Here is a 24,628-nt window from a genome sequence, read left to right on the forward strand (position 1 = left end):
ATGACATAATGGATAAGAAAGTACTTTAAAAACTGTAAAGTGCTATAAAATGCCATATTAGTATTTTGTCATTATTGGCTTATAAAGCTAAACTCCTTTGACACTGTTAACTTACTTGTATTTTTAAATTCTTCAGTAATTACAACTAAGTTGAGAATTAGGACTACTCAGCCATTTTCTAATGGTAACACTGTTAATAATAAGATCAAAATAGTTGCCTATTATTTCTTTAAACCAGTGATACCGTAAAGCTTCTTGAACTATCTGCTGTACTGAAAATAAAAATGATAAGAATTTCTTTTGAAAATATTAAGGTCTGGTGACATCAGCATCATGGTGGAGTGAGCTCACCCCATAGACTCTCCCCTCAAAGATACAGCAAAAAGGACATTCATATTCCAACAGAGGACACCCATACAACACAAAAGATGTCTGAGAGACTCATGCAGCCATATGTCAGAAGGACGTGCTGTAGCCCCCCCAGGAAGTGGAAGAAGGTAAGAGAATGCCTCTTTTCCTCATTGAAGGACAGTGACCCAGGGATTGAATGTGGCCACTGGGAGGAAAGTGGGGAGGGAGCGGTGGCCCTACGTGAGAACACCATAGGTCTCTGAGGTCCCTCACAACCCGGGGAAAAGCCCCCCAGAGAGGTGACTAGATATCATGAGGGTGTCTTCATCAAGCCAACACCACAAGAGAGCAGATTGCAAGAGCAGAGAGGAAAGCTCCCAAGATCATGGAGGGGAGAGAATGCATCCCTCTCCCCTCCCTGGCACCCCAGCCCAGGACCTGGGAGCTGTCCTGTAGAATGCAGCAGGCTCAGAATACACAGCTCTTGATCCCTACTGAGTGCTGACAGGTGGAAGCGGTGATCAAATACAACCACAGTGCAGAAGCACAAATACACACTGTCTAGCAGTAATAAAAAATATATTAAATCTCCAGACCAGAAGGAAAATGACAAGTACAAAGAAATCAATCCTGACAACACAGAAATCTATAACCTAAATGACAGAGAACTCAAAAGAGCTATCATTTAAAAACTCAACGAGTTAAAAGAAAATGCAGAAAGACAATTCAATGAGTTCAGAAGCTACTTTACAAAAGAGACTGAAACTATAAAGAAAAACCAATCAGAAATATTGAAGATGAAAAACACAACAGATGGGATAAAGCAGAATATGGATTCCCTGAACATTAGAGCTGATTGCATGGAGGAATGAATCAGTAACATTGAGGACAGAAATATAGAAATGTTTCAGATGGGGGAGAACTGGGAACAAAAAGAAATGAAGAAAGTCTCTGAGAAATATCCAACTCGATTAGGAAATGCAACAAAAGGATTATAGGGTATTCAAGAGAGAGAAGAGAAGGAGAATGGGGTAGAAAGTGTGTTCAAAGAAACAATAGTGGAGAACTTCTCAAATCTGGGAAAAAGAGATGGAAGTCCACATGAAAGAGGCCACCAGATCTCCTAACTACGTTTATGTAAAAAGACATATTGCAAGGAATATAGTAGTGAAGCTGGAAAAAGTCAATGACAAAGAAAATATACTAATGGCAGCAAGGCAGAAGAAAATAACTTACAAAGAAACCCCTATCAAGCTTTCAGCAGATTTCTCAGCAGAAACCTCACAGGCTAGGAGACAGTAGAATCATATATTCAAATCTTTGAAAGACAAAACTTTCAGCCAAGAATACTCTATCCAGTGAAAATATCCTTCATATCTGATGGAGATATAAAACTTTCCCAGATAAATAGAAGCTAAGGGAGTTCATTGCCACAAGACGCCCCCTAAAAGTAATCCTCAAGAAGCCCCTCATATCTGAAAAAAAAAAAAAGGAAGAAAGGGTTACAAAGCCCTGAGTAAGGAGATAAATAGGTAGACAAAATCAGAAAATTGTAGCTATACATCAGAACAGGTTGGCAAATACTCAAGTATAACATTAAAGATAAAGGGAAGGAAAACACCAAAAACAATGCTAATCTTTTCATTTTAAGCACAAACTCACAACACAAGATAGACTAAGATGTGACAAAAACATCTTAGGAAAGGAAGAGGTAAGGCACTGAATTGGCTTAGTCTACGGGAATAAGAGGTCATCAGAAAATGGACTACCTCATCTACGAGATTTTACATACAAACCTCATGGCAACCACTAAACAAAAAAGTAGAACTGAGATGCAAATAAGAAATAAGGGGAAAACTAAGAAATCCAGAATAAAAGCTACCTAACTTAACTCGTAGTCTGAAATACACAGGACAAGAAACAAAGGAAACACAGGAGAACCAGAAAATGAGTGATAAAATAGCAGCACTAAGCCCTCATATATCAATAATCACTCTAAATGTAAATGGGTTGAACTCTCCAATAAAAAGACAGAGTGGCAAGGTGGATTAAAGAACAGGACCCAAGAATATGATGCTTCCAGGAAACAAATCTCAGCTTAACAACAAAAAATAACAAATGTTGGAGAGGTTGGAGAGAAAACGGAACCCTCATACACTGCCAGTGGGAATATAAACTGGTGCAGCCACTATGGAAAACAGTACGGGCATTTCTCAAAAAACTGAGAAATATCATATGACCCAGCTATCCTACTACTGGGTATCTATCCAAAGAACTTGAAATCAACAATTCAAAGCGACTTATGCACCCCTGGGTTCATTGCAACATTATTCACAATAGCCAAGATGTGGAAGCAACCCAAGTGCCCATTGACCAATGATTGGATAAAGAAGATGCAGTATAGACATATATAATGGAATATTACTCAACCATAAAAAAAGACAAAATCATCCCATTCACAACAATACAGATGGACCTGGAAGGTATTATGTTAAGTGAAATAAGCCAGATGGAGAAAGACAGACACCATACGATTTCACTCATATGTGAAAGATAAACAAACACATGGACAAAGGGAACAGTTCAGTCGTTACAGGGGGAAGGGAGCTGGGGGGTTGGCACAGGGGGTGAAAGCGAGCACTTACATGCTGACGGACAAGTAATAATGTACAACTGAAATTTCACAATGTTGCAAACTATTACGAACTTAATTTAAAAAAATTAAGATCTACGGAGTTTTGGAAAAGAAAGTAAATTTGGTCACTAGGGCTCATTAGAGCTACTTCCTACATTATCTTAGCTATAAGATTTCTTTCAGATGCTAGGTGAGTGCTTTATAGCAATAATAACATTGAAATCTAGATATATGCCCTATGTGCTTTACATACATCAATTCATTTAATGCTCAAACCTCTATGAAATAGGTACTATTTTTCAATTTTGGAGATGGGAAAACTAAGCAATGAGTGGTGAAGGAAGTTGTCCAGGATCACACAGCTAGTCAATGGCAGTCAAGGACTGGAGAGCCCCAAAGCATCACTCTTAACCACTCTTCCAGACCACCTCTCCAGGAGCTAAGACATTAACCTATTTAGGTTTCCATTCAATAGATAATAGACCTAGATTTCTGATAGTGTTTCCTAAAGAGAAAAATAGATCAATATATCTGAAATACTTCATGAAAGTATGATATAAAAATGTACTAGACATCTTAGGAACCTGACATTCAATATACCCAAAGTGGAACTGTGTGTGTGTGTGTGGAGAAAGAGAGAGAAAAGGAGTTTCACAAATGTTGGAGATTACTCCAGCTATCATTAGACACTATTACTATTGTGTGTAAATGCTAGGTTAATATAAGAAAAATCCATTTTGATGTATATATATTATATATAATATACACATTTACACGTATATAAACACACATATATATACACGTATGTATTCAACAACTAACATAGTTCATTTCAGTGTTTATTGAGTATTTACTGCATACTTAGTCTGTGCTAAGAAGTATGTAAGGCACTGAGGGAAATAGAAAAGTATAAATTATGACTCCTAACTAAAAAGGGGTTTTCAGACTTACTGAAAAGACAGATTTTGATAACCATACAATTAACATACTACAAAGTGCTAAATGGACTACAATCAATGAAACAGATTAAATGAAGGAGCTAAGATCAATGACAAGCTGTTACAGAGAGGAAAAATGTGACTTACTAAAAGAAAAAACTTGATAAGTATCAGAGGCGTCCAACAATGAATCAGGCTAATTTGATAAGTAATGAATACCCATCACTAAAAACATCCAAGTTAGGTGATGATCTATAAGGAATTAAAAGAATGTCTGCACTGGTTTTGAGGTTGAACCAGCCCAAATACTGTCTGGGGTCCTCTTCATGTCTTAGATTTCATAATTCCATAAAATAACTTTTTAGCAAGGGAGGGAAAATTTATTTTGCTTGTTCTTTACAAAGACGTCATCTTGAAGAAGTTTGGTATTGAATTTGACTTTGCAAGATGAACTGGAGAGTAAAAACTGATGATGGGAATGAAAAAAATAAATTTCAGAGTGGTTAAGTTTGCGCACTCCACTTCGGTGGCCCAGGATTTTGCCGGTTCGGATCCTGGGTGAGGACATGGCACTGCTCATCAAGCCATGCTGAGGCAGCATCCCACAAGCCACAACTAGAGGGACCCATAACTAAAGTATCCAACTTGGTACTGGGGAGTTTTGGGGAGAAAAAGCAAAAAAAAAAGATTGGCAATCTTTAAAAAAAAATACATTTTAAATAAAAGTACAAATGCAAAGGTAGAGAAATAGAAATAATAAACAGTTATGGCAAAGATACTTTACAAGACCTACCTGACAGCCACAAAGAGTAACTTGAGGGAGTAGGGGTGATGGGGACGCTGTGAGGGGGTGTGAATAGGAAGTAATAGAAGAAAAGCTGTCTCAGAAGAAAGGAGGCAAACTCCCGAAAGAAATGACCAAGAATTGTTGTCATTGATTCAATGGTAAGAGATGGAGTTGATTAAGGACAAAGAGCATGGTGGATGAAAGGTGCATCAGGAGACAGAGTTTGGTAATGAGGTGTATGGAGACAGAAATCCGGTTTTCACTACTAACTTTGGCAAATTACTTGACCTTCCTCTAGCTCAGCATCCATATCACAGGACTGTTATAAAGGTTCAAATAGTGAATTCATGGAAAGCATTTAGAAAAGTGCCCAGCTCACAGTGAGTACTCAATAAATGTTAACTAGGATTATTATTACAATACACTTATTGCTAACCAATACATTTTAATTCATGTCTAACGGGTATAAAAATTATAGCAAAGGGAGGAGAGATGATTAGGGTGGTGTATGTTTTTAAGAGAGCTGCTCCAAAGTGGAATGGACTTCCTCGGGATGTAGTGATTTTTTTATAATTTAAACTATTTATGATGAGGAGGGGAAATTATCTATCATAATGATTTAAAGAGGTTTTCTGCAACGAAGGGGGAGCTGGATCACATGTCTCAGCTCCTGTCTCATTCTAAAGGGCTGGAGTTCTAACTGGTGAACAGCAAATCTAGCAGGTTAACAAAGAGTCCATATTCTCTGTCTTCGGAGAGAAATAAGATTTAGAGAATAATTTCTCTCAACTTTGGGTTGATGAAGTAGTATATTACTGAGTGTAAGCTCTAGAACAAGACTATCTAGATGCAAATCCAGGCAGTGTCATGCCATTCTCTTGTGTAAGCTTGGGCAAAGCTTTTTAATTTTCCCATGCTTCAGTTACCCCAAATGTAAAATTGAGATAATAATAGAACTTATAGGATTGTTCTGAGGGCCGATTGGGTTCAAAAATGTCAAGTGCTTATAAAGTGCCTGTGAATGTTCAATCTATGTTAACTAAATCCTTGTCATTGAGATTTAAAATGCAGAACGTGAAAGAATAGGAAATATTAAATTTTAGAGAAGAAAATTAATTGTTGTATATCTAAAGCAAGAGAACAATTTTTAACTCTCTTTTTATACTTTTACTATTCACACTTTGTAAGGCTTAAGTCAATGTGATTAAAATTTCTAGTAGAAAAGTTAACTGAAGGACTCAGCCTGAACACTTCTGGAGTACACAAGCCATAAAGGCGTCTATAGTGAAGTATCATTCAGTGGAATTCGAATGACTTGGACTTACCATGGCTAGTAACACCCGCTCTCATTAGATGCATTTATACAGTTTCTATTGGGGAACTTTTACTGCATTTTATTTTTGGCCTCTTGAATTCCAAGTTCCTCTACCCACCCCCCACCCCCCAAAAAAAAGAACAACCCGTACCACACCACACACCAGATAACTCTTAGTGGCAATGGGCAAGGCATGCCAAATAGTGACATTTTTCCTTATGGGGAAAAAAATCAATGGCACCTTACTAATAATCAAATTGGACAGGATTATATGTAAGCTTCTCAGGTTGAATTTAATGACCTAAAATTTACTGACTGATGTGTGACTACTGCCTTAATATTTCCAAGCCAAATTGAACTACACAGTTTTTCAGTCTTTGTACCTTTGCTTATGCTGTCTCAGTTCTCTCCTCATTTCTACCATTCAAGGCCCAACTCAATACCACTGTCCTGGTTATGCCTTTTTGGAATCCCACTTCTACTCCACAGCCTTCCTCTCCTCCATCCCTAGCCCATGAAACTTCTTCCTCCTCTGACACATGAAATACAATAGAGAACACCAATTAAAAATACATGTGATAGGGCCAGCCCAGTAGCTCAGTGGTTAAGTTTGCATGTTCCACTTCAGCAGCTGTGGGTTCACCAGTTCAGATCCCAGGTGCAGACCTATGCACTGCTTATCAAGCCATGCTGTGGCAGGTGTCCCACATACAAAACAGAGGAAGATGGGCATGGATGTTAGCTCAGGGCCAATCTTCCTCAGCAAAAACAGGGGGATTGGTGGAAATGTTAACTCTGGACTAATATTCATCAAAAAAAAAAAGGGGGATAGTGGAAATAAAAACAAAGGGAAGAGTATAATTATGGTAAATATATTCCATAAATGTCCATACCTTTGGCTATGGAGACTCTAAATTTGGCACCAAGCATTTTAGTAGTCAATGACAAAAGGAGCAATGGTCTATTATGCAATACACAGGCATCATTAGATAAAAACAGCACAGCTACTCAGGGACAGTGTAGCTAGTAAAAGGAGGAGTCAGAGATTTCTCCTATGTAGTCTCATAGAGTAAATACTGCAGGGTGCAGTGAAATGTTTCGGCAACACAATTTTTGGTGGGCACAATGAGTTTTATGGGGCTCTTTCTTACAGCAGCTCTCAGTCAGGGCCAACGACACCACACTTAAAACATAGGTCAGAAAAGCCACTTACTTGGGGTCATTAGAAGGCATTCAGCGAGACACTTCTGCATCACTGGCTTAGTTCAGAGGTAGACTTCAGAGTGTCTCAGAATTGTATATCCCTCACACCATGTCCCCCAAGTATTGTTTGTGACCATTGGGTTTGTCTTAGACATTGTGCGGTAACAAATTTGAGATGGCTGTCTGAAAGAAGTGGAGCTCATGTACTCCACATGGCCAAAGACTAAATCAAATGCCTAAGATTAAACTGGCAGCAAGCTGACCCATCTTAAGAAAGCTGGCACGCCTAGCCAAGTCAGCAGCTGGATGTACAGCACTCAGAAGTGAGCTATCCACCTTTACATCCTCCCTTCACCAGAAGGATCGATGCACTTTTGCCACTCTCAACATCACTTACAACCTAGGAGTTTTTAACCATTTTTGAGGCCAAGGATCCCATTTTACTTATTGCTGCATCTTCTGCAACTACCAGCATCAGGCTTGGCATGTTCATAGTATAAGTCTACTACATAGAGATGCCTCCTGCTTCCTTCGTTTGCATCCAACTCTACACACAACTCTGAAAAAATACTGGAGTGAATAAGTGGTAGGCACACTCAAAATGGGGTTGCCATAAACAGACTGAGTGTGTGCATCACCCATTGCCTCCAAAATGTAAAGCAATTACTAAAAAAGAAGATGAACCAATATAGAATATATTGACCTTGTTTCTGTCCATTTTGACTAATTTTGTTCAAGGAGCATTGAAGCAGATGGTTAAAATCAAGAAAATAGATTAAAACCCCAGTGAATGAATGTCTTGGAGAGTTCTGTGCAAGTACTTAGTATATACGAGCTAAGACAAGCTTGCTGAGCAATATTTCTATAAGTAGCATTTCTACTCTCTCAGGACTACTGTTTCAAACTAGAGCTTCCTCAAAGAAATTTTAAATCAGATTTCACCTCTGGTCACATTCCTGCACACTTGTACTTTCTAGTAGTCATGCAGCCTTAATCCTTTTGAAATTTTAGATCATAATTCCAAGAGTTATTAGGTTGGAAAACAGCTTCTGGGCAAATGATGTCATTCAAAAAACTTTTTATACCAGAAATAATAGTTGGATTATTTCTGCCTCACAGATAGTCTTGAGGTCTGATTTTTAACGTAATTGAGGTATTCTAACCCGAGAGTTTCTTGCTTTCGAACAACAATACTCTTAAAACAAAAGGGAGAGACGAGGGAAAAAAGATAATAAATACAAAGGTTTGTTAATAAATACAAAGGTTAAAATTAGCTTTGACTTTCCTTTTCTGTTTAGTTTACCCTCCTCTTCATATTCCAACGGCATTAGCTTGACACTTCGATATTTGGTATTTAACGGTCTACCAACATCTTGAGTTCTATTAGGTCTCTATTATAGGTGTTACTCCTTTCTAAAATTGCTAGTCTTAATGCATAAATTTTCATTTGAAAAACAAATCACTTACTGTTGAAAAGTTATTTCTATGCCTAAAACTAAAATATTTTTCTATGCTTTTTAGTATCAGTGCAGATAAAGTTTAAAAATCGAACAAATGGTCCTGCATCAAAATTCACTTATTTAAGCATCCATCTGAGGTGTGTTGGGCAATGGAAGAGCATAGAAGTTATTTTGTGAAACAGTGTCTTTAAATCCAAAAGGATGAGGTCATTTGAACAATCTTTCAAATATATCTGTTTATTTTAATAAATTGCTACATCTTCTGCATCACTTTATTGCAATAATCACTTTTTTATTGAGGTGTTTGGTTATGATAGTGAGAGAAGAAAAAGAGGAATGCAGGAGAAATTTTAAAAAATCCAAAGTAGATACATCTATGCATTCCTGGACATGAAATATCTTCACAACAAGATAACTGCTTTATTAAGAAAAAAAAGTGACTAAAGAAATGCTAGGAGAGTGGTAGAAGATTTAATGATGGTTTTCAAAATGTGCACATCTTAATAAGGAAGCATTATCTATTGCCCATTATACGGGATCCAGAATGTATTTTCAAAGTATTCAAAAAATCTTATATCTGGTGTATTATTCTCAGTGACAGTGGGACCAAATGGAATTCAAATACAGGAAAAAGTCAGCCTATGAAATCTCAATGGCATTTTTCACAGAAATAGAAAAACAATTCTAAAATTTGTATGGGACCACAGAAAAAGCCCAAATAGCCAAAGCAATCCTGAGAAAGAAGAACAAAGCTGGAGGCATCACACTTCCTGATTTCAAACTATACTACAAGCTACAGTAACCAAAACAGTATGGTACTGGCATAAAAATAGACCCATAGACCAATGGAACAGAATTGAGAGCCCGGAAATAAACCCTTGCAAATGCAGTCAACTAATATTTGACAAGATGGCCAAGAGTACTCAATGGGGAAAGAATAGGCTCTTCAATTAATGATCTTGGGAAAACTGGATAACCACAAGCAGAAGAATAAAATTGGACCCCTATCTTACACCACTCACAAGAATTAACTCAAAATAGATTAAAGACTTGAACATAAGCCCTGAAACCATAAAACTGCTTGAAGAAAACATAAAGAAAAGCTCTTTGATGTATGGGTCACTACATTGATGTTTATAGTATATACTTACATACTCTATGTTCATAATTTAATATAGTATATTAAAAAATAATACATTTTTTGTAAAATGAAAGTAATATACATTTATTAAAGAAAGGTAGTTAATATATGCAACCAAAAAGGTGAAAAGTTTTAAAAATCAACCATAATCCTGTAGTCTAGGTAATGCCTTTTAGCATCTTGTCTATATTCTTCCAGTATTTTTCTTCTATGCATCGTACACACCTCTGTGTGTCTGTACATGCACACACCCACATACCCATTCAACAAATATTTCCTGAATGTTGACAATGACCCAGTTCTAGTTTCCCATGTTACAACAACATTATTTTTAAATAAAATTAATATTCTATCATACACAAACACCACAATTTTTTTAATGCAAAGCCTATATTTTATATATTGGTTGTTTTTAATTTTGTTTTTAATTTTTTAATATATATATAAATGTTATATATATGTATAATAACATATGTATGGATAATGTTAGGTAACTTCCCAAGAGCACAGGAATCAACATTATCAGACTTCAATGTGCACTATGAAATCAACTGTACTCTGGCGCAGTAACACAACTGACACTTCTCGCCTCAGCAAATGAGACTCACTGTAACCTCTTCAGCATTGGTTATTGTGACATTTTTAATTTTTGTCAATTTGCTGAATGAATTAGGATCTCACAATTAATTTGCATTACTTGAATTATTATAAAAATTAAACATTTTATATATTCCTTCTCCACTTGATTTTCTATTAAATATTCAAATTATTTCTCTACTGTTTATATTTTTATTACATATGTGAAACATGAAATTGCCAGTAGTCAAACAGCTTTAATAAAAATGGCAATTTATATCCTTAAACCTAATATATTGCAAACATATTTCTCAGTTCCTCATTTGGTTCAGTCTTATCATTTAAGATGCAAAGAAGCTTTGACATTTTTGTGATCAAATCTAGCAAGATTTTTCTTTTGCGATTTCTGTCTTTGGTGTAATGCTTGACAATAAAATCCAGTATATTCAGGAATTGATTAACAATAATGGACACTCGAAATTACACAATGTTATAAACCATTATAATCCAAATAAAATTACTTAAAAAAACAAAAATAAATTCCAACCCTTCCCCCACTTAGAGAAATATTCACCAACACTATCTCTTAATACACTTATGGTTTCTTTTATTAAGAATTTAAATCTTTAATCCTTCTAGAATTTATATTGGCAATGGCATAGAAATTTAATTTAACTTTTTTCTTAATACTTAGAAAATTGTCCTAAAATCATTCTTTTATCCAGATTTGAAATGCCTAACATGACACAGTATCAAAAAGCTTTACCATGTTAAGAGGGAATGAAATTCCCTAATTACAGGTAAAACATCGTTTACGTTATATGTTATTCATGTCATATATACTATATTTTAAAACACCAATTATTTACTATAAAATGTTTTTTAAAATTCTGTAAAAGATGAATAGATGTATGCATCATCTAAGAAAATGAAAAACATTATAGTTCCTAACTACTTAAAAAATTAGGAACTACTTATTACATTTTATAACAAATTTCAGCAGTCAATTTCACTAATTTATGCAAAATGTATTTTCATTTACAGAATGTGACCGTGGGCAAGACTTCTTCCATCTAGAAGATATATAACCTAATTATGCAAAAAGTTCTGTGGAGACAGTTTGGGTTCAAGGTTTTTTAAAAATTACATTATTATCGTTAGAACTGTTCCTTTGTTGCTTAGAAGTCTAAAAAAAGACAAAAATAAGCAATTGCTTACTCAAATACATTATTTTAAAGACTTCTGGTCAAGAGTTCATGCATTATTTTATTTGAAAGGAAAAATCCTCTTAGTTACATACAATTGCTGAATAAGAGAACAATCCTTAAGCAGTGTTATTAAATTATTGATTCATACATCATCTGACTTTGAAAAAGTAATAAAACTCTAATTTTTCTATAACTTTTGAATGAGTGTCACTCATTGTGCCTTATCAATCAAGAAGCTGAAAGCTAGAGCCAAAGGCATTCTACATGGACCATTATTTTCTGCCGGACTAGTGTTTTAGGGCTGCTTCAAGTGGATCAGTAATGGCTGCTCAAGTAGCAATGTCTTGTTCGGAGACTAGCACCATGGAGCATCTCTACAGTGACCACATTATGTCATTTAAGTTGATGCACATTTTGAAATAAACTCTGCAATTCAAATTTCACTAATAAAATACCCGCATATGTACATACACTTGAAACACCCAGAAAATAAGCTTAATAACTTTATGCTAAACTATTCAGATGAATATTAGATATTTGTAGGTAGAGTATGAAGACAATTAAGTATAATCGGGCATTTAAACAAATAATTTTGAGTTGAGGAAAAAATTATGAGTATAGTGCCATTAGATTTAAACATGCCTTTGGCATGCTCTTCATGACGTTTTTACTTACAATGTTTCATTAACTTGAGAAAACTAAGCTGAAAGTATATCAGAAAAGGAGTCTAATTCAAGAGATTGAGGTATAACAACAAAAGATGACCTATAATGATTTATAAACGGTTATAAAAAAGAATGAGATATAGAAATTTTATACTGTTCAGGAAATACACGATCACATAATCAGTTATTAACAAATGAGGAATTCAAATCAAAGACAGTACTTTCATGAATCAGTTTCACAATATGTCACTAAAGAACTGTGGATGAAGTTGTAGCATGACAATTAGTTGCCCAGGTAAGCAGCGTCACATGCCCTGTATTTGTCTAACTGTGAAAATGAGTGCCTTCTTTTCTCTTTTTTTTTTTAAATAATAATCAGGGTTTTGATTTCCGAGGGTCATCAGATTTTACCATAGCCTTACAGTCTTGTTAATTATAATGTGTTCAGAGTAATGCATATTTTTATCTACAGGTAGCAGACCTTTTTTAAATCAACTTCAATCATATTCAGTATTTTGTTCTGGTGGTGGTTTTTTTTTTCCCTTAAACTGCCACCCACATTAAAATGTAAAAGTGTGCTGCTCAGAGTTCTCATTAATGTTGCACAATTTAGATGATAGATTTGTCAACAAAGTGGCTCATTCTCAAAGGCCAGTGAACCCTGTCGGGATAAATGCCTTAAAAATTGTATATTGCAGAGTAATCTTTAATTATAAAGAACTCACTTGACAATTTACAATATATTGGGATTATTCTCCTTTTTCAAGCAATAAAGAGTTTTACTTTCTAGATTTGGGTGACTGAGGAAAAAAAGTAATTGGATTCGATAAATAGTTAAGCAAAGAGCTTGCTTATTTGCAAGTAAAAGAGAAAGGTGACTAGAAGGCGTGAACAAGCAACCACCACTTAGGATCACAAATTATTAACTGGCTAAATGGTTAAAGTAAATAACTATAAATGCAGTGACATTTTAAAAGAATGTTAACAGAAAGAGAGACAAGCAAAACAAAAACAACCGCCACCTATTGTATAACTAACCACTATCCTCAATTTACCTCCGCAAAACCTTGGATTTATAATACCTACGTGACGTACTGATTTTTATTATTTTTGGTCAATGCAATATAAAGTCTGATATTCAACTAAGCCTTTCTGTGGGTAGTCTTAATACGTGCAAAGTATGCTTTAACATGGCGATGTATTTCAATATTTATATAAATAATATATTTATAATTTTATAGTTCTCAAAGCAGTTTACTTTTTTTCAATCTAATGGCAATGCCCGCTATCCTTTATTACATTTCTTAGAGAAGGAATACTGGAAAGAATAAATGCTTATTTTACTATCCTATTATTCTTCATTTCCAATGTGGGAAATTCTTTATAAGCATCTTAAATTATTTTACCTAATTTTGAAAGATGTATCAGTTTAATTTACACTATTTGCAAGCACATTTTTCCCTCCTGAAACATAATACACCACTAAAGAAATAAATAGAATGTATCATAACTGTTTGCTGTATTATTTTAACATTTATTATGAATATATCTACACAATATGTACAGTTTAGCAAATGGTAAGAAAGCACATATGCATGTCACCACCACACAGGACGTTACTGGCACTCTCCCTTGGGTCAGAAGTGCTCCCCGACCCAAACTTTCCCTCCTTCAGCTTAGTCTCTTTTCTCATCCTAGAGAGAGCCCTCCCTCGCTCTTGTAGTACAATTTCCTTGCTTTTCTTTATAGTTTGATCGTCTACAATGCATCTCTGAACAATATAATTGTTTCCTGGAATCATCCTGTATGTATTCTTCTGTCTTTGCTCTTTCCCATTTAATATTAAATAGATCACTAAAATTATTGCATTTTCATCGTTTCATATTTCACTGTATAACTATTCTACAATTTTCCATCTTGTTGATGACAATTGAGTTGCTTCCAATTTTTGGCAAATACAAATATTTCTCCTGCAAACATTCTTGTACATGTCTCCTGATATACATATTCACCTCTCTCTCTAGAATATATATATATATATATATATATATATATATATATATATACAGGATTGCTATGCTTGAGCAGGGAGGGACTATAAATTTCGACTTTGCGAGGTGCTCCATCCAAATGTGGTTGTTTCCATTTATATCCCGACCAGCACTGGATGAGTCTTGCTGTTGCTCTGCATTCTTGCCAATGCTTTGATCCGCTGGCCATTTTCGTCTTCCCCACTTTGGAGCATGTGTAGTGGGAGCTCACTGTGAGTTTAATTTGTATTTCCTTGACTGCTACCGAGATTAAGCACTTTTTCATATGTTTGGACATTTGGACACATTATTAGCCATTCGAATTTCTTCTTTTGCCCATTTTTCTATCGGGTCATGCGAATTTTTACATTGATTAGCAATTTTTAAAAATCTATTCTAGATACAACCTTGGTCAATGATGTATTGCAAATTTATTCTACCACTCCATGTCCTGCCTTTTCACTCTTTTTATGATGCTTTCCAATAAACAATAAAATAATGTAACCACTAATGTAAACGATAAATTCTGGGTGATAATGATGTGTCGGTTATAAATTGTAACAAATGTACCACACTGGTGAGGATGCTGATAATGGGGGAGGTTATGCATGTTTGTGACAAGTGGCTCAGGCATTATATGGGAAATCTTTGTACCTTCTGCTCACACTGCTATAAACCTAAAACTATCCTGAAAAAAAAGTCTATTTAAAAAATTAATGTAGGATGTCTGCTTTTTTTTTAACCTAAGGAATCCTTCTCCACTCCCAGGTCGTACAGTTATTTTCTTAGATTCTCTTACAGAATATAGGAGATTCTCTTACAGGAAATTCTCTTATTACTTTGCCTCTCACACTTAGTTTTTGACCAACTGAAATTGATTTTTGTGTGTGTTATAAGGTAGGGATCCAATTTCATTTTTTTCCATAAATAGTCAATTTTCTCAGTACCATGTAATAAAAAATCTCTTATGTCTCTACTGTTTGGAAGTACTACCCTTACTACAAATAAAATGTCCATATATGCAAGAGTCTGTTTCCAAGATCTCTAGTCTCTCCCGTTTGTCTATTTGTCTGCCCCTGCAGTAATGCCACATTTCTGAATTAATAAAGCTTTATAATATTGTTAGGGCAAGTACTCTGTTCCATTCCTCCTTTTTTGAGAGCGTCTTGACTATTCTTTATCTTTTGCATTTTAGAATCAACTTGTCACATTACACACACACACACACACATTAAAAAAAGACTAGCCAAACAAATAACAAAGAAGCAAAGACAGAACAAGTAATTGGCGTTTTGACTCCGATTACATTGTACTTATAAATCAACTTAGGAGTAAGAGACATCTCTACAATATTGGATGTTTCAGTCCATGAACATGGTATATATCTCACCATTTTCTTCAGCCTTTACAATATTTCTTAGTTTCACAATTTTCCCCCACAAAGGTACTGCATATCTCTCATACCTAATACTAGGTAAGAATTGATGATGATATATAGAAATAGTTGATTTTTATATAGTGTATTGTATGCACCAATCTTTCTAAATGCTCTTATTTACACATATCATCTGCCAATAATGATAGCTGGTTGTTTCTTTGTCAATCCTAATTACTTTATTTCTTTATCTTGCTTTACTGCATTGTCTAGCATCTCGAGAAAAAATGGTAAATAGTAGGGGAGATAGCAAATATCCTTGTCTTGTTCTTGATCACAGAAGGAAAGCTTTCAACATTTTATTATTATAATTTGTTTGCTATGGGTATTTTATATCACTTTAAGGAAGTTCTTCCCTGTTTGTAGTTTTCTAAGAACTTTTAAAAATCAGGAATAAATGTTGAATTTTATTAAATGCTTTTTCTGCATTAATTTAAGTGATCATATGATACTTTCCTTTAATCTGTATTACATTGATTGATTATTTTACATGTTAGCAAACTTTGAATTTCTGGCATAAACCAACTTGGTCACGTTTAATGATCCTTTTTATATATTGCTGAATTTGGTTTGCTAATATTTGGTGGAGGTTTTTTCATTTATATTCATGAGAGAAATTTGCCCTTACATATCCTGTTTCATAGTATTCTTGCCAGGTTTGGTATTAAGGTTATATGATCCTTATAAAATCAGTTGGGGAGTATTAACTCTTCTTCTATTTTTTGAAAAAACTTAACTAAGATTAGACTTATTTCCTCCTTGAATTTACCTGTGAAGCCATTTGGTGTGACATTTTCTTTGAAGGAAGATTTTTTTTTTAAAGAGTTTATTTTTCCTTTTTCTCCCCTAAAACCCCCAGTACATAGTTGTATATTTTTAGTTGTGAGTCCTTCTAGCTGTGGCATGTGGGACGCTGCCTCAGCATGGCTTGACGAGCGGTGCCATGTCTGCACCCAGGATCCAAACTGGTGAAACCCTGGGATGCTGAAGCAGAGCGCACAAACTTAACCACTCAGCCACAGGGCTGGCCCTCTGCAGGAAGATTTTTGATTACTAAATTTTCTTTCTTTCTTTCTTCTTCTTCTTCTTCTTTTTTTTTTGCTGAGGAAAATTTGCCCTGAACCAACATCTGTGCCAATCTTCCTCTGTTTTGTATGTGGGTCGCCACCACAGCATGGCTGCTGATGAGTGGGGTAGGCCCATGCTCGGGAACCAAACACAGGCTGCCTAAGCAGTGCGTGCCAAACTTAACCACTGGGCCACAGGGCTGGCCCACTAAATTAAATTTTCTCAATAGTTATGGAACTATTCAGATTCTCTTTTTGAGTAAATTTTGCTAAGTTATATTTTTCTAGAAATTTGACCATTCATCCAATTCTTCATATTTAACAACATAAAGTTGGCAACATAAAGTTCATAATATTCATTATTGACTGTTTAATATCTGCATATCTCATGTGATATCACCATTGTCATTCCTGATACTGGTTATTTGCTCCTTGTCACTTGCTCTCTTGCTCGGTCTCATCAGAGGATTGGAAAATTTATTCATCTTTCTAACAATCAATTTTTGTCTTTCTTGGTCCTCTCCTTCACATGATTGTTTCCAACATCAGTAATTTCACTCTGACTTTTATTCATTTCTTCCTTTTACCACTTTGAGTTTATTTTATTGTTCTTTTTGAGATGAATTCTTGGCCTATTAAATTTTATCCTTTCTTTTTTTTCTAATTTATTTATTTAAGGAATAAATTTCCCAGTAAATACTACTTAGGAGCATTCTACAATTGCTATATGTAAGATTTTCATTTTTGTTTAGTCTAAAATATTAATAATTACTATTGTGATTTCTGTTAATCATGAAACTTTTTCTCTAGCTATATTTTTGTTACTCATTTGCAGCTTGATTTCACTATGGTATGACTCCAATTATTTGAAAATGGTTGAAATCTAATTTATGACTCAGCACATGGTCAATTTTTGTACTGTTCCCTGTGTTCTTCAAAATAATATGAATTTTGCAGTTGCATGCAAGGTTCTACATATGTCTATGAGGTCAAGTTTCTTAATCTTTTCTTTCAACTCTCCATTCTTACTTATTTTTTCTGTCTATTTTAGTCCTTCAGTTACTAACAGAAGTCAGTTAATATTCACGGGTTTTATGGATTTGTTTATTTCTTCTTGCTGTTCTGTCAATTTTTCCTCAATATATTTTAAAGTTATGTTATTAGAGGAAGTTAGATTTAAAATTATCTACTATCTTCCTATTGACTTGAAACTTCAAACATTTATAAAGTGACCATCTCCAATAATGGTTTGGGCTTTAAAGTCTATTTTGTTTCATCTGTTTAGTTACACCAGTGTCCACATGTTAAATATGTGCAAGGTATAGTGCTTTCCATTATTATTTACATTTTACACATAAGGCATCAATAGTGAAAGAACATACCCAACAGTAGACAGGTATAAGTGGTACAGTCAGGAACTGAATCCAGTGTGTCTCCAGAGTCTAAGCCTCTCAACATTGTGCTTCTCTTACAAGTTCCAAAGAGGGAAGTCAGCTTAGACTCAGGGGAAAATAAAATGGTCTCACTCTAATTTCTGCAGAGGATTTCTCATAGGTTGCTATCTAATTGTGACTTTTCACTTAGCTTTGAATCAAGTTTTCACTCCTTTAATATTTTAGGGTATCATAATACTTTTAAAAATCCTTAAAGAAAAAAACACATTCCAGAACCCAGAACTGTAGTATTCAACCTCTTTCACTTACACACAAGAAAGAAATGTCTTTAAAGTTTTGCTCTTTGCCTTTGAAATAGGTATGATTACAGCAACCTCCACGTGCTTGTGCAAAGCCCCTGAACTACAGCATAGCATCTCACCTGTCCTAAACTAAAAGGCTGCACTATGATCAAGATTTCTAAGAGGCTGTATGGCTCTACCGAGAAGGAATGCTTGTTGCAAACTGACTTCAAGAAAAATTGTCAAAAAGGATGGGTGCTAAGCTGTTTCATCTCTCCTTGAAGGCACACATATGTAGTATTTTAAACAGGGCACTAAGGAACATATGTAAACCTTTTGGAATACCATACTTTTTATAGTTCTCAAATTTTAATATTAAATCATACTTGAAAATAAAACCATGTAAACTATAAAGAAAATTGAAATTGCTCATGATTCCATGATCCAGAGCTAATAATATTTGATGTATTTACTTTCAGCTATTTTTTCTGTTAATTTTTTATGTATTTATAATATATACAGTAGTCTCCCCTTATCCATGGTTTTACTTTCCTTAGTTTCAGTTACCTGTGGTCAACTGTGGTCCAAAAATATTAAATGAAAAATTCCAGAAGTAAACTACTCAGAAGTTTTAAATTGCACACCATTCTGCATAGCATGATGAAATCTTGCACCATGCTGCTCCATCCTGCCTGGGACCTGAACCATCCCTTTGTCCAGCGTATCCACACTGTATACGCTACCTGCCTGTTAGTCACTTAGTAGCCATCTCAGTTATCAGATGGACTATTGTGGTATGGCAGTGCTTGTGTTCAAGTAACCCTTATTTTACTTAACAATTGGCCCCAAAGCGCAAGAGTAGTGATGCTGGCAACTCAGATACGCCAAAGAGAAGGTGTAAAGTGCTTCCCTTAAGTGAAAAGGTAAAAGTTCTTGACTCAATAAAGAAAAAAATCATATGCTGAGGCTGCTAAAATCTACAGTAAGAACTAATCTTCTACCCACAAAATTATGAAGAAGGAAAAAGAAATTTGTGCTAGTTTTGCTGTTGTATCTCAAACTGAAAAAGTTATGGCCACAGTGCATAAGTGTTAACTATAGGAAAAAACATTGTATACATAGGGTTTGGTACCATTTGCAGTTTCAGGCATCCACTGGGGTCTTGAAACCAACCCCTACAGATAAGGGGGAACTACTATATGTATGTGTGAATGTATATATGTGTGTGCATTTGTGTGTGTGTACACACACAAATTTGGAGATACACTGTATCTTTAGTGTGGATTCTGACTTGTTTCATTTAACATTGCATCATGCATAATTTCATGTGTCTAAAAATTCTTTAAAAATGTATTATTGACTGTGTAATATGAACGCACTCAAATTTATCAACCTACTGCTCTATTGCCAGACAATTTAGTCAATCTCAAATTCTTCCCATTATAAATATACGAAAATAAACATATTTACATAAATCGCATCTCCTTCTTTAATTATTTCATTAAGTTAGATTCTTTGAAGTGAAATTGTCAGATACCGTTAGTTGGGCCCTAATATCCAGTCTCTTATTCTTCCACAGTAATACTGCCCCCAAATTTACCTTCAGAATATAAAATACACTTTACAGCCTCTTTTTAAGTGTGGCATAGTCATGTGACTAGGTTCTAGACAGTGGAATGTAAGTGAAAGTGGTGGTGGCCATGTTTCAGAAGATGTCCTTGAAGGGAAGGAGCACTAACTTCTCCTAGGAATGTTTCCTTCCTGTTGATAGAGTATGGACATTATTGTTGGAATACCAATAGTGGATATTCCAAAACCCTAGGTAAATCATGTGTTCAATTAAAAAATGGGCAAAAGACCTGAACAGAGATTTCTCCAAAGAAGATATACAGATGGCCAACAGGCATATGAAAAGATGCTCAACATCATTAGCTATCAGGGAAACGCAAATAGAAACTACAATGGGGTATCACCTCACTCCGGTCAGAATGGCTATAATTAACAAGACAGGAAACAACACGCCTTAGAGAGGATGTGGAGAGAAGGGAACCCTCGTACACTGCTGGTGGGAGTGCAAACTGGTGCTGCCACTATGGAAAGCAGTATGGAGTATCCTCAGAAAATTAAGAATAGATCCACCATATGATCCAGTTATCCCACTGCTGGGTATTTATCCAATGAACTTGAAAACACAAATGCATAAAGATACATGCACCACTATGTTCATTGCAGCATTATTCACCATAGCCAAGACTTGCAAGTAACCTAGGTGCACATCAAGGGATAAATGGATAAAGAAGATATGGTATATATACACAATGGAATACTACTCAACCATAAGAAATGATGAAATCTGGCCATTTGTGACAACATGGATGGACGTTGAGGGTATTACATGGAAGTAAGTCAGAGGGAGAAAGTCAAATACCCTATGATCTCACTCATAAGTAGAGGATTAAAACAATGACAAACAAACACATAGCAACGGAGACTGGATTGGTGGTTACCATAGGGAAAGTGGGGGGGGGGGGCGTCAAAAGGCTCACATGTGTGGTGATGGACTATAATTAGTTTTTGGCTGGTGAACATGATGTAATCTACACAGAATTCGAAATATATTACGATGTACATCTGAAAGCTATATAATGTTATAATGCAATGTTACTGCAATAAAATAAAAATAAACAAATAAAAAATAAAATAAATAAATACATCATGTGTTCAGAGTAACAGAGAAAAAGATAAAGGATCTGGGTCACTGATGACTGTGGAACCACCCAACCAGCTCTGAATTGCCTACACAGACTTCCTATAGAAAAATATCAAGTGCTATCTTTTTAAAACGATTTTGGATTACTTGCAACCCAATCTTTTCCAAACGAATAGAATGGAAATGTTGCATCAAATGCTTTGGAAACATTTAAGGCTTTTAACAGAGATGGTCAAACCACTTCCTGGAAAGTTGAACAAACAGAACCTTTTTCCAACATTATTGAAAACATCCATCATCCCACATTCTTGTTATAACATTATCATTCCACACTACTTTTACTTGTTAGATAGTAAGTGTGGCATAACTTTGCATTTCCTTTATTAGCTTTTTGTATTAGAATTGCATTCTTCATTAATTATTGGTTCTTATATCTCATTATCTTTTAAATTAAGATGTTAGTGCCTTTCTTATAACACAATAACAGCTCTTTACATGTGATGTTTGCCATATATATTAGAAATAGTCTCAGTTTTTCATTTGCCTTTTAATTTTATTTATTCTGGTGTGTTTACTTGTAAAACTATAGAAGTTTCATATTTTCACATTCATTTGTGACTTATTCCACTTTTGTTAGCATAACAATCCATTACTCACTATGCCTTCCACTATACTATATTGTTTCATTAGTCTGTGAATATATGCAGTCTTATTTATAAATATTTTAAAAATACTATTTAGGATTTTAACCATTTAGTTTTTAAAGAAGGTAACAACTGCCTTTGATTCTAAGGGTTTTCACAAAAAAACTTGTATCTTGAAGTTCTAGAAACACAAAGCATAAGACTTTAAGAGTGGGTTATTGAATAAGTAAGTTTTAGTTCACTGTGCGAGAAGACCACTTTTTCATTATTCTTTTTAGGAGAAAAAGAAAGAGAATTCCTTTTCCATCTTACTAAGGACAGACTTCTGAACAACAGGATCCCTTACCCCCAACCTTTACTGCTGTCACTCATGTGACAGTTAGTCAGGCACAGGACTATGAAAGGATTCTCAGCTCTAGGTCTGTGGTTGAACTTTCAGTTCTTGTTCCCAAGGGTTTAACTTTTTTGAAAAGACAAACAAGCGTTTCATAAATGCACACACAGATAGATGCCCACCAAATTTTTCTGCCAAGCAAATTGGAAAATCTCTGTTTGGCCTCAGCAAAATTGCAGTTTTGTATTTGTTTACAAAAACATACCCTGGAATACTTAATAGTCTACGGAAATTTTTGTAAAAATGTGTGACTTGCCCGTTGTGACCCAAAGGATTTCTTTTGTGCCAACAACAAAAAAGCAGCACCTAATGTTTTAAAAAACATTTTTCAATGAAGAAGAAAAACTTTCACAACTTCAAGAAAAGTGTATCTCATTAAGAAAATGAAAAGAAACGTTGCTATCATCTGCCAGTTTAGACACGTTACTTTCATAATGAGTTTCAAAATAATAAACACAAATCCAGTTGTCACCTGAATATGAAGGACTAGGTACTATAATTTTATATGTCTATGTCATATATTTTATTTATAAATTAAAATAAGAGAAGGCAGATACACTTCCATTTTTGTGAAGTAGCAAATGTAGTAATTGACTTTTCAAAGGTGTGCATTACGTGTTTTATGAACATACCTTTTTCTTACCCAGTGCAGTGCCAAAATTCTCTGTTCAGCCTTCAGAATCTTGTAAATAGATTCAGACAGGAATTCTGTCATCAGCAAGAGGAATGCTAGAAAAAATACAAGTAGACCATTAACAGTGCATTGCTCCTTCCTAGTAAGTATATCAATATATGACTTTGGAAGTAACAGATGTCTAAGGTTTCCAAAACAAATGTATCTATACATAAATTATATACATATATATTAAAAATATATAAATATAATAAAGTTATTGTTTATGGAAAGAGAGGCATTAATTTGACATTATAATGCCACCAGAATTAATCTGAAAACTTATATGCATATAATTGTTATATGTATATATACATATATGTCAATCCCCTTGCAAGTTGTTCATTTGTCTAATTTTCATGTAAACATCCTGCAGATGCTTTAGGACAGACAACATTAAGGTAAATTCTTATTTCTTGGAATGATTTATGAGAGATCTTCGGGTGCCCTCATAGATCCTTTCCTTGATTCCATTCAAATGTACGACAGCAAGAGTCAACACAATTATTGTTTAGTAGGAGTCATTCAGCTATCTCTACATTCACATTCCTTGCTGTATATCTCTATGATTGTACTGCCCAGCTCATCATCAGAAATACTGCTCTTGCCACTTTCAGGAGTGAATAAAACTCTGGCTTTGTTACCAGTTTCCCCAGGCTGGACAGAAATGGCCTCTGGCAATCCAGTTGAAATTCCCAAGACTCCACTTCTGAAAGCAGGACCCCCTAGGGAACAGCCTCGGTTCCAGCTCAGTGTCTTCACTATCAGTCCAATTCACTGAGAAGTGAGTAACGCTTCAGTGTTCATGCTTATCATGCCATTGATTATTCAGTTTTCATCACAAAGTTTATGGTATCTGAGTAGTGTTATTATGATACTGTATCGATCTGTGGCATAATTGGGAGGGAGACATTTTACTTCATTCCAGTATCAGAACTTTTGTTAATTAGCACAGAAATCCAAAGTCACCACGCTGACAAGTGGAAGACTCCACATTATTTCACTAGTTCACTAATGAAATCCATTGAAGATTATCTCAAAATGAGAAAAGTTATTAAAAATGTTGAACATCAGAAATTATGTCACTGCAGTAAAATAAAAGTTGTGTATACATAGTCTTCCAATTTAAAAAATTCATTTATTTTCATTAAAAATGGTACCCAAAAAATGTACCTCAAACTCTACTTTTTCTTCAGCTAAATCAGATGTCACATCTGACCAAATATAAACACTACTACAGTAGAATTTACTTAAAAATGAAACAGAGAACTTTTGCCATATCCTATATGTGGGCAACACAGAAACGCACAGCTGGTAATTTTACCCACAAGAGGGAGCCTGTATTTTTATATTTTTGTCACAGAACTTGAAAAACTTGAATTAAAATATGAAATTCTAAAAATGTTTGCTGATACTATAATCTTTATGTCAGGTCAAGTTTTGAGATGCCAGATTTCAGCTGACATATTTTTCTCCAGCCATAACATATTAGTATGCCAGAAGATTGGAAATACAATTGGAATTTTAAAAAATGTCCTACCTATATTATAATTAGTTATTTTCAGATATAAGAATGAATATGCAACTGCCAAAACAGCCTGAGAGAAAATTCCTTTTAGGTGGCAGAAACATTAGTTGGGTGAAATTGACTAGAATTATTATGAGCGCTCTGCGCCCGAATTTAATTACATAGAGGTGAAATGATATTTCAGTCATCCTCT

The 24,628-nt window shown here is 34.8% G+C and overlaps 1 protein-coding gene across 31 annotated transcripts in view; it reads right to left on the reverse strand.

Moving 5' to 3' along the window:
* Nucleotides 1-24,628, reverse strand: part of SOX5 (SRY-box transcription factor 5) — a 947,484-nt gene that overhangs the window by 675,095 nt on the left and 247,761 nt on the right. For 23 of the 31 annotated variants that reach the window (XM_070620840.1, XM_070620831.1, XM_070620821.1 and 20 more), the window contains one exon: nucleotides 22,867-22,963. The gene's annotated coding sequence lies outside the window, so the exon portion shown is untranslated. The remainder of the gene's footprint in view (nucleotides 1-22,866; nucleotides 22,964-24,628) is intronic. The other 8 variants (XM_070620844.1, XM_070620827.1, XM_070620816.1 and 5 more) reach the window with 1 other exon arrangement.

The sequence above is a fragment of the Equus przewalskii genome, chromosome 5 (genome assembly GCF_037783145.1).
Source record: "Equus przewalskii isolate Varuska chromosome 5, EquPr2, whole genome shotgun sequence".
Classification (NCBI taxonomy): domain Eukaryota; kingdom Metazoa; phylum Chordata; class Mammalia; order Perissodactyla; family Equidae; genus Equus; species Equus przewalskii.